The sequence below is a fragment of the Mobula birostris genome, chromosome 25 (assembly GCF_030028105.1).
Source record: "Mobula birostris isolate sMobBir1 chromosome 25, sMobBir1.hap1, whole genome shotgun sequence".
In the NCBI taxonomy this organism is placed as follows: domain Eukaryota; kingdom Metazoa; phylum Chordata; class Chondrichthyes; order Myliobatiformes; family Myliobatidae; genus Mobula; species Mobula birostris.
Window position 1 is genome coordinate 56592710 of NC_092394.1, and position 14277 is coordinate 56606986.

The 14277-nt window shown below is 49.0% G+C and overlaps 1 protein-coding gene across 10 annotated transcripts in view; it reads left to right on the forward strand.

Annotated features, from left to right (window-relative positions):
- The first annotated feature begins 3813 nt into the window (after window positions 1-3813).
- specc1la (sperm antigen with calponin homology and coiled-coil domains 1-like a) overlaps window positions 3814-14277 on the forward strand; it is a 267927-nt gene continuing 257463 nt past the window's right edge. For 8 of the 10 annotated variants that reach the window (XM_072243777.1, XM_072243780.1, XM_072243778.1 and 5 more), the window contains exon 1: window positions 3896-3977. The gene's annotated coding sequence lies outside the window, so the exon portion shown is untranslated. Of the gene's footprint in view, window positions 3978-14277 lie in introns of all 10 variants that reach the window. The other 2 variants (XM_072243781.1, XM_072243776.1) reach the window with 2 other exon arrangements.

The following is a 14277-nucleotide window of genomic DNA, read 5'->3' on the forward strand; positions in this document are numbered from 1 at the left end:
TGCAGCCTGTCCTGTCTGAGGACCGCCATGATATTTTCCCTGACTAGTAATGCCACCCCGTCCCCTTTAATCCCTCCTGCTCTCTCACATCTAAAATAACGGAACCATGTAATATTGAGCTGCCTGTCCTACTCCTCCTGCAACTAATAGTCATACTTCCACAGACTGATCCATATCCCATGCACTTTGACATTCATACGATACTCCTTGCATTGAAGTATACACAACTCAGAACATTAGTCCCACCATGCTGAACCTTTCGATTGCTGTCTTGGTACGTAGCCTTGATAACTTCTTTCCCCAGAACCACACCACTATCTGCTCTGTCACTCTGGTTCCCCCCCCCCCCACCCATGCAGCACCAGCAAACTTTCCACAAGGTTATTACTCCCCCTCCAGTCCAGGTGCAAACCATCCTGTCTGTACAGGTCCCACCTTCCCTGGAAGAGAGCCCAATGATCCAAAAATCTGAAGCCCTCCCTCTTGCACCAACTCCTAGCCACGTGTTCAACTATATTATTTTCCCATACTTTGCCTCAGTAGCACAAGACATGGGCAGCAGTACTGAGATCACAAGCTTGGAGGTCCTGTTCTTTAACTTAGCACCCAACTCCCTGAACTCATCATGCAAGCCCTCATTACCCTTCCTGCACATTTGTCATTGGTAGTGATGTGGATCATGTCCATGACTTCTGGCTGCTCAGCCATCCAGTTAAGAATGCTGTGGACTCGACCCAAGATGTCCCTGACCCTGGCATTCAGGAGACAACATACCACCCAGGAATCTCGTTCTTGTCCACAGAACCTCCTATCTGTTCCCTAACCCTATCACTACAGCTCACTTCTTCTCTTCACTTTCATTCTGAACCATAGAGCCAGACCTGACCGTTGTGGCTTTCATCCACTACCCCCAAAGCTTCATACCTATTATTGAGAAGAATGGCCACAAGGTTACTCTGAAGTGGCTGCCTACCCCCTTTCCCCTTCCTGACAGTCACCCTGTTACCTGTGTCCTGCACCTTGCCTGTAACAACCTCCCTGTATGTCCTATCGATCAACTTCTCAGCCTCCTGAATGATCCAGAGTCCATTCTGTTCCATCTCCAATTCCTTAACATGGTCTGTAAGAAGCTGTAGTTGGATCACTTCTCGTAGGCTGTCCAGGGACACTAGATTCCCCTATCTTCCCATATCCCACAACAAAAGCATTTCACTATCCTGTCTGGTATTCCACTGCTCTAACTGTGCAATGAGAAAGAAAGAAATTTAAATGAAAAGATCTAAAAACAGACTTTGCTCCTTCAGCCAAAATCCCAACTTCTCACTCTAACTCTGGCCCACTCACACAATGGTTATTCCACTTAAACCTAACTTCTTTTTATTAGTCCTGGCCATGTGCTTAATGTGCAATCCAATGTCTCCTTGGGAACTGCGGTGCACAGAATAGAATGATCTATTAGCTTGTTCCTCTATTTCCCGCTGACTTTTTGGAAGCCTGTAGTACATCCAAAGCAAAGTTATTGTCTCCTTATTATTTTCGTCTCAGTTCAAGAATCTTTTGGCTATCCTCCCTCATTTGGACTTCTTGTTTTTTTGTTTTGTTTTGTCCCTTGCCTTGTACATCATATTCCTCCCATGGGTCAAGCCTGAAGATTCTATACCTTGGAGTAATGAGCAGACATCCCACCCTGCAAAAACTCATTTCAGGGAGGTAGCACCCCCACCCCCCAACAAACCCATATTCCTCCGCCCCCCCCCGTCAACCTCCAAGGGCGTATGTAATAACTTGTTTAGTGATTTTGTCTAATCTGTAGAGCAAGTTGGGTATATGCAGCAAACGTGACATTAAAATATGTACTTATATTATATTATCATGTTTATTCTATTACAACTTTAAGCAAGTCTACAGGGAGCTTGGCCTCATCACGTAGGACATCAATAGCGTAGCTCCTTGGCAGCTAGCCAGCTAGTTTAAATCAGGGGTCCCCAACCTTTTTTGCACCGCGGACCGGTTTAATATTGACAATATTCTTGCGGACCGGCCAACACCCGGGGGGGGGGGGGGGGGGGGTTGGGTGTTAAACACGACCAGAGTATAGGTGAAAAGTCAACTATAACTCACTTGTAAGTGGCTAATACACTCAATTTCGTTTCTAAAGGGGTTTATCTAACTAATTTAATATTAAACACACAGCGCATATTTTCCTCGCATGAATGTAGTGATAACTCAATTATAACAGTGGTCCCAAACCTCCAGGCCGCGAAGAATGCAGCGGTACAGCAGTGGCCGGAATGCACCCAGCACATCTTTAAGAAAAAAGCTGAAATAAACAAGCTAATTGATTAGGTGCTACCCAGCACGTAAATGTCGGCCCAGATCAGAGACAATGCAATCGCCAATCGCCTCTGATCTGGGCCGACATTTACATGCCAGGTGGCACCTAATTAATAGTTTGTTTATTTTGGCTTTTTTCTTAAAGATGTGCTGGGTGCGTCCCGGCTACCGCTGCATTCTTCGCGGCCCGGAGGTTGGGGACCACTGAATTGTAGGTCACTTATAAGTCAATAGCATCATAACATTTTAAGTGACATTTGGATATTAAACACACAAGCGCGTATTTTCCTCCTATGAACATATAAAATCATTGCAACGGACCAATATCGCTGAATCAGTGGGAGCCCTGGGCTTGTTTCCCTGCAACAAGACTGTACTATCAAGGGGTGATGGGAGACAGCGATACTTGAAGGGGGTTCCTTGTGTCCAATCTATTCCGCAATTTAGTTTTTGTTGCATTCATTGCAGAAAACTCTGCTTCACAGAGATATGTTGGAAATGGAAGCAACATTTTCAGTGCTTTCGTGGCTATCTCAGGATATTCAGCCTTGACTTTGATCCAGAATGCTGGCAGAGATGTTATGTCAAACATACTTTTCAGCCCGCCGTCATTTGCGAGCTCGAGGAGTTGATCTTTTTCCCGCACTGACATGTATGATTCACCGGGGACATTCGCAAATGGGCCACGGACCCATTCCTTTGCACGTCTTTGGTCACTGATGGCCTCACGTGCATTAAAATTCAACAGTGCGTGACAGGGAATGAGGAAAGGTGCAGCTGACTCATATCGTTTCATATCGCCAAATCATATTGTTTCCTTGCGGCCCGGTGGTTGGTGACCACTCTTAGCACGAAGAGCGACCAATCAGGATGCTCCCTCTCCCTCTCAATAAATCGATTTCCGGGATATTGGATATTCCGGGAGCCACTATCGATATGCGGGAGACTCCCGGAACTTCCGGGAGAGGTGGAATGTCTGAATGAGTTCCCTGACAGCCCTCTTTTTCAACAATATTATATTTCCATCTTCTAATCAACACTTTCAGTCCGTTCATTTACTTTACTTGTCAGATTTACTTTATCAAAATGGGCACAATCTAGCATTCCACATAAATCTGAAATCTGAATAAGATCTACTAGTGCTTTGTCAAATTTTTTGTATGGGGTGCTGTGAGAGCTATCAACGCGGTACCTAAGTGCCGATGAAACGTAGACATAGTGGGGCCCGGACCCTCACCACAAGATGAGGGACGGACGGCTCCGCTCTGCCGGTACCGAACAAGCCCTGGCGTCGCGGCGCCAAAACCGCGTGCAACCTAGCGCATGCGTATTGCAACAGGGAGAGGTGGTCTCTGCCGAGCGCACATGTGTGATTGGAGGAGTGGGTGGTGGGCTGACGGAGGTGCGCAGGCGCTGGTCAGGATCGGGTGGCGGGCAGACGGAGGTGCGCAGGCGCTGGTCAGGATCGGGCGACGGGCTGACGGAGGTGCGCAGGCGCTGGTCAGGATCGGGCGGCGGGCTGATGGAGGGGCGTTGTTGCTAGCTGGTTTCCGCCGCGGTAACGTTGGTGGAGGGGCGGCCGCAGCGGATGCAGCGCGGCGCCGGCCGCCGCTTGGCTCCTTCCGTAGGCTCCAGCCCTGCAGGTAACTGAAGCTTCTCGGTTTCGCGTACTAACAGATGGAAAGGCCCAGGCGCGCACCGGGGTGACCGGGAGGGTGGCATGGGGAGGTGGTTTGCTATTTTGGAGAGAGGGAGAGACGTGGGTTGTAGTGAAGGATGGAGGGAGATTGGGTTGGGGACAGACAAGCAGGTGACTTAAGTTAACTAGAAACCTGAGTTGAGAGCGAAAACCGAGGGGTTGGGGTAAAGGGGCAGTGTTGCAACAGAGCGGGGGAGGCGGGCGATTAGATTTCGTCTCTGCAAAGACAGAAGGCAGAATTAGTTGAAATATACATAAAATGGGAGTCTGGGGGAGGAGAGAGAAAGGAAAAGGGTGGATTCCAGGGAAAGAATTGACGTCTAAGATCTGTAAATCATGCTGTTGGAGTGCATGCCTCTCAGACTTTCAGGACTTTCCATGGTTCTATTGACCATTGACTTCTATCAGCACTTCTGGTTATTGAAGCTGTCTTTGAATAGCTCATGTGTAAAAGTGCATGTGAGGTGCACAAGTCTTTACCGCTTAAACTGCGATATTGTAAAAATCTCGCTTTGCTTTCAGAAATATTTGTGTATCCAAGTAAATATGTTTAGCTAAATTTTTGATAGGAAAAGTTTAGTAGGATATGCAGGCAATAGCAATTAGTGTAGAAAGCCACCTTGATGAGCAGATTCCATCTGTGTACACTTAGCCTGCTCTCTGTCCTTTATCTAGTCGAGGCCTTTTGCCATTATTTGCTGTTGAATCCTACATGTACTATCTCCTTTACACATTTCATAGCAATAATAATTAGGAAATTCAGGATAATTATGCTCCTGCTAATAAGCTCTGAACACCAGCGTTGCTTATAGTATGTTTATTCCTGATTACCTAGGGAATAAGAGGAAGAAAATGCAGGAAACATGAAGTTGTGAAAGTAGGGGATTTTAATTTTCCACATATTGATTGGAACTCCAGTAATGTTAAAGGTCTAGATGGGTTAGAATTTGTAAAATGTATTCGGGAAAGTTTTCTAAGTCAATATATAGAGGTACCAACTAGAGACGATGGAATATTAGATCTCCTATTAGAAAACGAGTTAGAACAGGTGATGGAAGTGTGTATAGGGGAGCACTTTGGTTCCAGTGATCATAACACCATTAGTTTCAACTTGATCATGGATAAAGATAGATCTGGTCCTCGGGTTGAGGTTCTAAACTGGAAAAAGGCCAAATTTGAAGAAACGAGAAAGGATCTAAAAAGCGTGGATTGGGACAGGTTGTTCTCTGGCAAGGATGTGATTGGTAAGTGGGAGGCCTTCAAAGGAGAAATGTTGAGAGTGCAGAGTTTGTATGTCCCTGTCAGGATTAAAGGCAAAGTGAATAAGAAGAAGGAACACACATAAAAGTTGCTGGTGAATGCAGCAGGCCAGGCAGCATCTTTAGGAAGAGGTACAGTCGACGTTTCGGGCTGAGACCCTTCGTCAGGACTAACTGAAAGAAGAGCTAGTAAGAGATTTGAAAGTGGGAGGGGGAGATCCGAAATGATAGGAGAAGACAGGAGGAGGAGAGATGGAGCCAAGAGCTGGACAGTTGATTGGCAAAAGGGATATGGGAGGATCATGGGACAGGAGGTCTAGGGAGAAAGAAAAGGGGGAGGGGAAAAAAGCCCCAGAGGATGGGCAAGGGGTATAGTGAGAGGGACAGAGGGAGAAAAAGGAGAGAGAGAGAGAGAGAAAGAATGTGTGTATATAAATAAATAACAGATGGGCTACGAGGGGGAAGTGGGGCATCAGCGGAAGTTTGAGAAGTCAGTGTTCATGCCATCAGGCTGGAGGCTACCCAGACGGAATATAAGGTGTCGTTCCTCCAACCTGAGTGTGGCTTCATCTTTACAGTAGAGGAGGCCATGGATAGACATATCAGAATGGGACATGGAATTAAAATATGCGGCCGCTGGGAGATCCTGCTTTCTCTGGAGGACAGAAAATAAGGAACCTTGGTTCTCAAGGGATATTGGAACTCTGATAAAGAAGAAGAGAGGGATATATGACGTGTATAGGAAACAGGGAGCAAATAAGGTGCTTGAAGAGTATAAAAAGCGCTAAAAAACGTAAGAAAGAAATTAGGACGGCTAAAAGAAGACATGAGGTTGCTTTGGCAGTCAAGGTGAAGGATAATCCAAAGAGCCTCTATAGGTATATTAAGAGCAAAAGGATTGTAAGGGATAAAATTGGTCCTCTTGAAGATCAGAGTGGTCGGCTATGTATGGAACCAAAAGAAATGGGGGAGATCTTAAATGGGTTTTTTGCGTCTGTATTTACTAAGGAAACTGGCATGGAGTCTATGGAAATAAGGCAAACAAGTAGTGAGGTCATAGAAACAGATTGAAGAGGAGGAGGTGTTTGCCATCTTGAGGCAAATCAGAGTAGATAAATCCCCAGGACCTGATACGGTTTTCCCTCGGACCTTGAAGGAGACTAGTGTTGAAATTGCAGGCAGATATATTTAAGATGTCAGTATCTACGGGTGAGGTGCCGGAGGATTGGAGGATAGCTAATGTTGTTCCGTTGTTTAAAAAAGGATCTAAAAGTGATCCGGGATTTTATAGGCCAGTAAGTTTGACGTTGGTAGTAGGTAAATTATTGGAAGGAGAACTAAGAGATAGGATCTCCAAGCATTTGGATAGACAGGGTCTTATTAGGGAGAGTTAACAGGGCTTTGTGCGTGGTAGGTCATGTTTAACCAATCTATTAGAGTTTTCCGAGGAGGTTACCAGGAAGGTGGATGAAGGGAAGGCAGTGGATGCTGTCTACATGGATTTCAGTAAGGCCTTTGACAGGTCCTGCATGGGAGGTTAGTTAGGAAGGTTCAGTCGCTAAGTATACATGGAGAGGTAGTAAACTGAGTTAGACATTGGCTCAATGGAAGAAGCCAGAGAGTGGTAGTGGAGGATTGCTTCCCTTGAGTGGAGGCCTGTGACTAGTGGTGTGCCACAGGGATCAGTGCTGGGTCTATTGTTATTTGTCATCTATATCAACGATCTGGATGATAATGTGGTAAATTGGATCAGCAAATTTGCTGATGATACAAAGATTGGAGGTGTAGTGGACACTGAGGAAGGTTTTCAAAGCTTGCAGAGGGATTTGGACCAGCTGGAAAAATGGGCTGAAAAATGGCAGATGGAGTTTAATGCAGACAAGTGTGAGGTATTGCACGTTAGAAGGACAAACCAAGGTAGAACATACAAGGTAAATGGCAGGGCACTGAGGAGTGCAGTAGAACAGAGGGATCTGGGAACGCGGATACAAAATTCGCTAAAAGTGGCGTCACAGGTAGATAGGGTCGTAAAGAGAGCTTTTAGTACATTGGCCTTTATTACTCATAGTATTGAGTATAAGAGCTGGAATGTTATGAGGTTGTATAAGGCATTGATGATGCTGAATCTGGAATATTGTGTTCAGTTTTGGTCACCAAATTACAGGAAGGATATTAATAAGTTTGAAAGAGTGCAGAGAAGGTTTACAAGGATGTTGCTGGGGCTTGAGAAACTGAGTTACAGAGAAAGGTTGAATAGGTTAGAACTTTATTCCCTGGAGTGGAGAAGAATGAGGGGAGATTTGATAGAGGGTTATAAAATTATGATGGGAGTAGATAGAGTGAATACAAGCATGCTTTTTCCACTGAGGCTAATGGAGGAAAAAAACAGAGGTCATGGCTTAAGGGTGAAGGGAGAAAAGTTTAAAGGGAGCATTGGGGGGGCTTCTTCACATGAGAGTGGTGGGAGTGTGGAATGAGCTGCCAGATGAAGTGGTAGATGCGGGCTCACTTTTGATATTTAAGAAAAACTTGAACAGGTACATGGATGAGAGGTGTTTGGAGGGATATGGTCCGGGTGCAGGTCAGTGGGACTAGGCAGAAAAATGGTTCAGCACAGCCAAGAAGGGCCAAAAGGCCTGTTTCTGTGGTGTAGTGTTCTATGGTTCTAAGTTGGGCTGAAGGGCCCAGGTCCATGAAAGAGCCTTGGTAAGCACTGTGCAGTTTTGTTTCCTTGGTTAAGCACTGTGCAGTTTTGTTTGTCTTTTTATTGGCTTGAGGATAACATTGCTCCAGAGGAAATGCATTGAAGATTTAACAAACTATCATATGAGGAGAATTTGAGCAGTTAGACTTATTTGTGAGTCTCATTTTATTAGTGGGGCGGTGCAATATGTTTGCCAGTTTTCTGGAGAGGAATCTGAAATCTGAGTAATGAACATTTTCTTAATTTAGTCAAATGCAAATTCATGTATTTAGTTAAGACAAAGAGGGCATTTTTTCCATGAAATCAATAGTTTCTCAGTAGTCCCATTTACCCACTTACTGCCCTGTAATCATTTCTTTCCATATGAGCATCAACTCAATTTTAATTCCCTGTGTAGCTACCTACTCAAGATTTAACATGCAGCAGCCAATTAACCCTCTCAACCAGCATATGTTTGGGATGAGCGAGGGTTATAGCATCTGGTCGCAGGAAGAATGTGCAAGCTTCAAACAACGACACCACAGAAACAAAGCAAGCCATTCAAGAAACAAACTTACTTCACCCCCATCCCCTTAAAATTAGATGTTCATGTATACCTGTAGCAGACATTTTCCTCTCACGTGTCAGGCAGCTGTTCATGTTTCTTCACTGGGCCTTTATCAGTCACCACTGCATTATTAGCTTAATGAGGGAACATTTATATACTGTGTGCATCTGTACAGTAGCTAGTTTTTGTAGTGACCCTTGTATCCAGTGTTTATTTTGCCAGCTAGTGCAGTGATTAACTTGTGTCCCTGGTACAATACCATGGCATTGTACAGTCAGTCTATACTCTTATCAGTACTATACTCTTTTTCATGGTTAAAGCACTCAAGCACATCAGTGCTTACCCACTGAGGTATAGCTAAATTTACCTGTGCCAACCTGTTGTGCCCCAGTAATAGTGATTAGCTTGCCACCCTTAGTCCAGAGTTATTTAGGAACAGACCTGTGGGCACTAGCAGTGTGCCCCATTTTTATACAGTAATGTAGCTGTACCCACTGATGTACGACCCTTGCATTGAAAGCAAACACCCATGTTCCTGGTTCCACATCTATTTCAATCTTCAGTTTCGGTCCTGCATACAGATTTCCCCTGCCATCCGAAGGTAGAAACGGTTTGTAAGCCGGAATGTCGTAAACTGAAGAAGCAATTACCATTAATTTATATGGGGAAAATTTGTGAGCGTTTGCAGACCCAAAAATAACCTACCAAATCATGCCAAATAACACATAAAACCTAAAATAACAGTAACGTATAGTAAAAGCAGGAATGATATGATAAATACACAGCCTATATAAAGTAGAAATACTTCTCTACAATTGCCTGCACTGTTCTCTGTAGCAAAAATCTCACGCAAGCGCTCTTGGCAGAAACACTCTCTCCAGTAACCTTTAAGCTATGAAGCTGCCAAATCGTACCAAATAACACATAAAAATACACAGCCTAATAATGTATGTACTGTGGCGGCTCGCCCACGCAGCAAGGGAACCGGCTCCAGCAGTTGCCAGCAAGCCCGCAGCCAGCGGCAACCGAGAGGACTCTGAGTGTGGGGCAGACCTTGGTCCGGAAGCCGACGCCGCTTCTGCCCCGCAAAGAGCTGGGGTTGCTGAGAGCGGGTTACTTAAGCGCGCGCCGATTCAAACAGTAAACTGTTCAACCCGACACTGCTCGAGTCAGTGTTTTCACTCGTCGCGTATCAGTGCGACTACATTGGTGACCTGGACAGTCCAACGGGCATTTGGACCCAACATGAATGATTCGGCTCTGCAGAATGCAGTTTCCCTTAAACTGCCAACCTTCTGGACCACCCAACCCCTGGTCTAGTTTGAGCAAGCGGAGGCCCAGTTCCAGGTCGGGCAAATTGTCTCAGTCGCCACCAGGTATTACTATGTGGTGGGTGCCCTCGACCAGGAGACAGTGGGCCGCGTTACCAACTTTCTTCATCAGCCCCCAGCAACAGACAGGTACGAGGCACTCAAGGCCCTGTTAATCCGCACGTTTGGCCTCTCCTGCCGTGAACGGGCTGCGCGGTTACTACATAAGGACAGCCTGGGCGACCACGCACTATCAGCCCTGAGGAGTGACATGCTAACATTGGCAGACGGCCATAAGCCTTGCCTGCTGTTTGAACAGATCTTCTTGGAGCAAATGCCAGAAGACATCCGCCTCCTGCTAGCAGATGAAGACTTCAGAGACCCGCGCAGGGTAGCTGCCTGCGCGGACGTGCTTTGGCGCGCCAAACAAATTGGCGGAACCACCGTCGGAATTAGTGCTGTGGCATAGCCGAAAGCCCAGCCCTCCCACACCCCAGCAGCGGAGCACCGTACACCCACACCAAGGGACGATACCACTTCTGAGTCTTGGTGTTTTTATCATCGAAGGTGGGGTTCCGCCGCTGCCAACCGCCATGCTTGTTCCAGGGAAATGCCAGGACCAGCTGTCGCTGATGGCTACGGCGGCTGGTCACAGTGATAGCCTCCTCTACGTTTGGGACAAGCTCTCCAGGCTAAGATTCCTGGTGGACACGGGGGCGAAAATCATTGTCCTACACCCCTCGAGCCACGATACCCGAACTAGAAGAACAGGACCGGAACTTATGGCAGTCAACAGCAGCACCATCCGCACCTGCAGCATAAGAACCATCCCCTTGCGGTTCGGTTCCAGCCGCTTTACATGGACATTTAAGCTGGCCGCAGTGTTGCAGCCATTGCTAGGTGCGGGCTTCCTCCGCATGCACTGCCTGCTCGTGGATTTGAAGGGGCGACAATTGGTTGATGTGAAGACGTTCCAGTCTTTCTCCCTCGGTGAGGCCAGGTTACCGGCCCCACACCTGGACTCCGTCAATTATTCCAACAACGAGTTTGCCAGAGCGTTACTGGAGTTCCTATCTATCATCACGCCGCAGTTTTCCTCAGCAAACCCCAAGCACGGCGTGTTGCACCACATCCCCACACAGGGACCTCTCCTTCATGCCCAGGCCCACAGGCTACCACCCGACAAGCTCCGCCTCGCGAAGGAGGAATTCAAAAAGATGGAGGAGGTGGGGATTGTGCGGTGTTCCGACAGCCCGTAGGCCTCCCCACTCCATATGGTGCCCAAGTCCGTGGGAGGGTGGAGACCGTACGGCAGCTATCGGAGGCTGAATGACGCCACCATGTCCGATCGCTATCTGGTACCATACATCCAGGACTTCACGGCCAACCTGCACGGGGCGTACATCTTTTCGAAGATTGATCTGGTCCGAGGGTATCATCAGATCCCAGTCCACCCAGACGGTGTACCCAAGACGGCCCTCATTACCCCCTTTAGCCTGTTCGAGTTCCTCAGGATGCGGTTCGGGCTCAAAAACGCGACGCAGACGTTCCAGCACTTGATGGACGCAGTGGGGCGAGGTCTGGACTTTCTGTTCATCTACCTGGATGATGTACTTATCACCAGCCGCTCCCGCCAGGAACATCTAGCACATCTATGCCTGCTCTGCCGCCGCCTAAGCGACTACGGCCTGGCGATCAACCCCACCAAATGCCAGTTCGGCCTATCCGCCATCGACTTCTAGGGACACCGGATCGACCGCCATGGAGCTGTTCCTCTGCTGGCAAAAGTTGAGGCCATCTGCCAGTTCACCAGGCCCAGCACTGTTAAAGACCTGCAGGAATTTGTTGGGATGGTTAACTTTTACCTCCGTTTCCTGCCCTCAGTGGCCCGGATCATGTGGCCCCTTTTTGGCTTGATGTCTGGCAAGATCAAAGAGGTCACTTGGACAGAGGTGGCAAAGGTGGCTTTCGACCAAACCAAGAACGCGCTAGCAAATGCCATGGTCCTAGTCCACCCCTGGGTCGACGTCCCCACTGCCCTCACTGTGGATGCCTCCGACGTGGCAGTTGGCGGCGTGCTCGAGCAGCTCATCGAAGGCCAGTGGAAGCCACTCGCCTTCTTCAGCCAGCACCTACGACCCCTGGAACTTAAGTACAGGGCTTTCCACAGGGAGCTGCTGGCCCTGTACCTTGCCATCCGGCACTTCAGGTATTTCCTGGAAGGGAGAGAGTTCACAGTCTTCACAGACCACAAGCCCCTCACTTTCGCGTTTACCAAAGAGTCAGACCCATGGTTGGGTCACCAACAACGCCATCTGTCGTACATCTCGGAGTTTACCAACACAATCAAGCACATCTCCGGGAAGAACAATGTGGTGGCAGACGCGCTGTCACGATCCTTCGTCCAATCAGTGTACTCTTTGTCACCGGGGGTGGATTATGTGGCGTTAGCTAAGGTGCAACGGCTGGACGGAGAGATGCCGGTGTACTGAACCGCAGTCTCAGGACTGCGCCTCGAAGACATGCCCATTGGACCTGAAGGTAGGAAGCTCCTTTGCGATGTGTCCACCGGGCAACCTTGGCCCATTGTCCTGATCACTTGGAGGCGGCGCGTTTTTGACACCTTGCACGGTTTTGCCCATCCTTCCATCCGGGCGACCATCCGGCTGATCGCAGACGGGTTTGTGTGGCACGGCGTATGCAAAGAGGTCGGGCACTGGGCCAGGACATGCACGCACTGTCAAACCTCCAAAATCCAGAGGCATGTGAGGGCCCCACTGCAACCCTTCCAGCTGACACATGTCCACGTGGACATCGTCGGCCCGCTGCCGGTTTCGAGAGGAGTGAGATACCTGTTCACCGTGGCGGACAGGTTCACGAGGTGGCCGGAAGCTGTCCCACTTGCTGACACTGCCACGGAGACATGCGCCAGGGCCCTGATTACCACCTGGGTGGCACGGTTCGGACTCCCAGCCCATGTCACTTCAGACGGGTGTACGCAGTTCACGTCGGCTTTGTGGTCTGTGCTGGCATAACTACTCGGAACCCAGCTCTGCCGAACGACTGCTTACCACCCGCTGTCTAACGGCCTGGTGGAACGTTTCCACAGGGACTTGAAGTCAGCCCTGATGGCATGCCTCCGAGGGCCAGACTATGTGGATGAACTCCCCTGGGTGCTGCTTGGTATCCGCACGGCACCCGAGGAGGACCTGGCCGCATCATCGGCTGAACTGGTTTATGGTGATCCGCTCACAGCTCCTAGTGAGCTTCTGCCGGCACCCTGTGGCCCGGAAGACACACCTGCTGGGGTCCTAACTAAACTCCAGGAGCGGCTTGGAACACTTGCCCCAGTCCCAACGTCCCACCACGGAACAACACCCTCTTTCGTGCCCAGGGATCTACAACAGAGCTAGTATGTTTTCGTTCGCCGAGACACACACAGACCACCCCTGCAGCGGCCATACGAGGGACCCTAAAAGGTGGTGCGCCATAATGGAGCGACCTGCGTTCTCGACATCGGCAGTCGGGATGAGACTTTTACCATTGACCGTCTCATATCGGTGCATCTAGACATTGAACACCCGGTTGCGGTACCACCCCCATGACGTCGAGGCCGGCCATCTAAAAGAACTGAGAGTGTGCAGGCTGCGGACTCTGCACCTCCTATCGCCGGTTCTTGGGGGGGGGGGGGGTCATGTGGCTGCTCGCTCACGCAGCAAGCGAACCGGCTCCAGCAGTTGCCGGCGAGCTCGCAGCCAGCGCCAACCGAGAGGACTCTGAGTGTAGGGCAGACCTCGGCCCAGAAGCCGACGTCATTTCCGCTCCGCAAAGAGCAGGGATTGCTGGGAGCGGGTTACCTAAGCGTGCGCCGATTCAAACAGTAAACAGTTCAACCCGACCCTGCTTGAGTCAGTGTGTTGTTTTCACTCGTTGCATATCAGCGCGACTATAGTAGTGTAGTATCATGGGAATCGGGAAGATATCGAGCACACTGATGATGGTGTGTTAGACTGAGTCGTCGCAGGTTGGGGTGGTGCAGTGGCCCCCACCCTCCGGGCAGTGAGCCGATACCGAACCGCGAAGCATGCAGTGATACAGCGGTAGCCGGGACACACCCAACACATCTTTAAGAAAAAAAGCCGAAATAAACGAGCTAATTAATTAGGTGCTGCCCGGCACGTAAATGTCAGCCCAGATCAGAGGTGACGCAATCGGCAATCACCTCTGATCTAGGCCAACATTTACATGCCGGGCGGCACCTAATTAATTAGCTTGTTTATTTCGGCTTTTTTTCTTAAAGATGTGCTGGGTGCCTCCTGGCTACTGCTGCATTCTCCACGAATCGGCATCTGTCCGCAGCCCGGGGTTGGGGTGGTGGGATACTGGGGTGTCATCTCGTCATCTGTTTCCATCAGGGCAGGCAG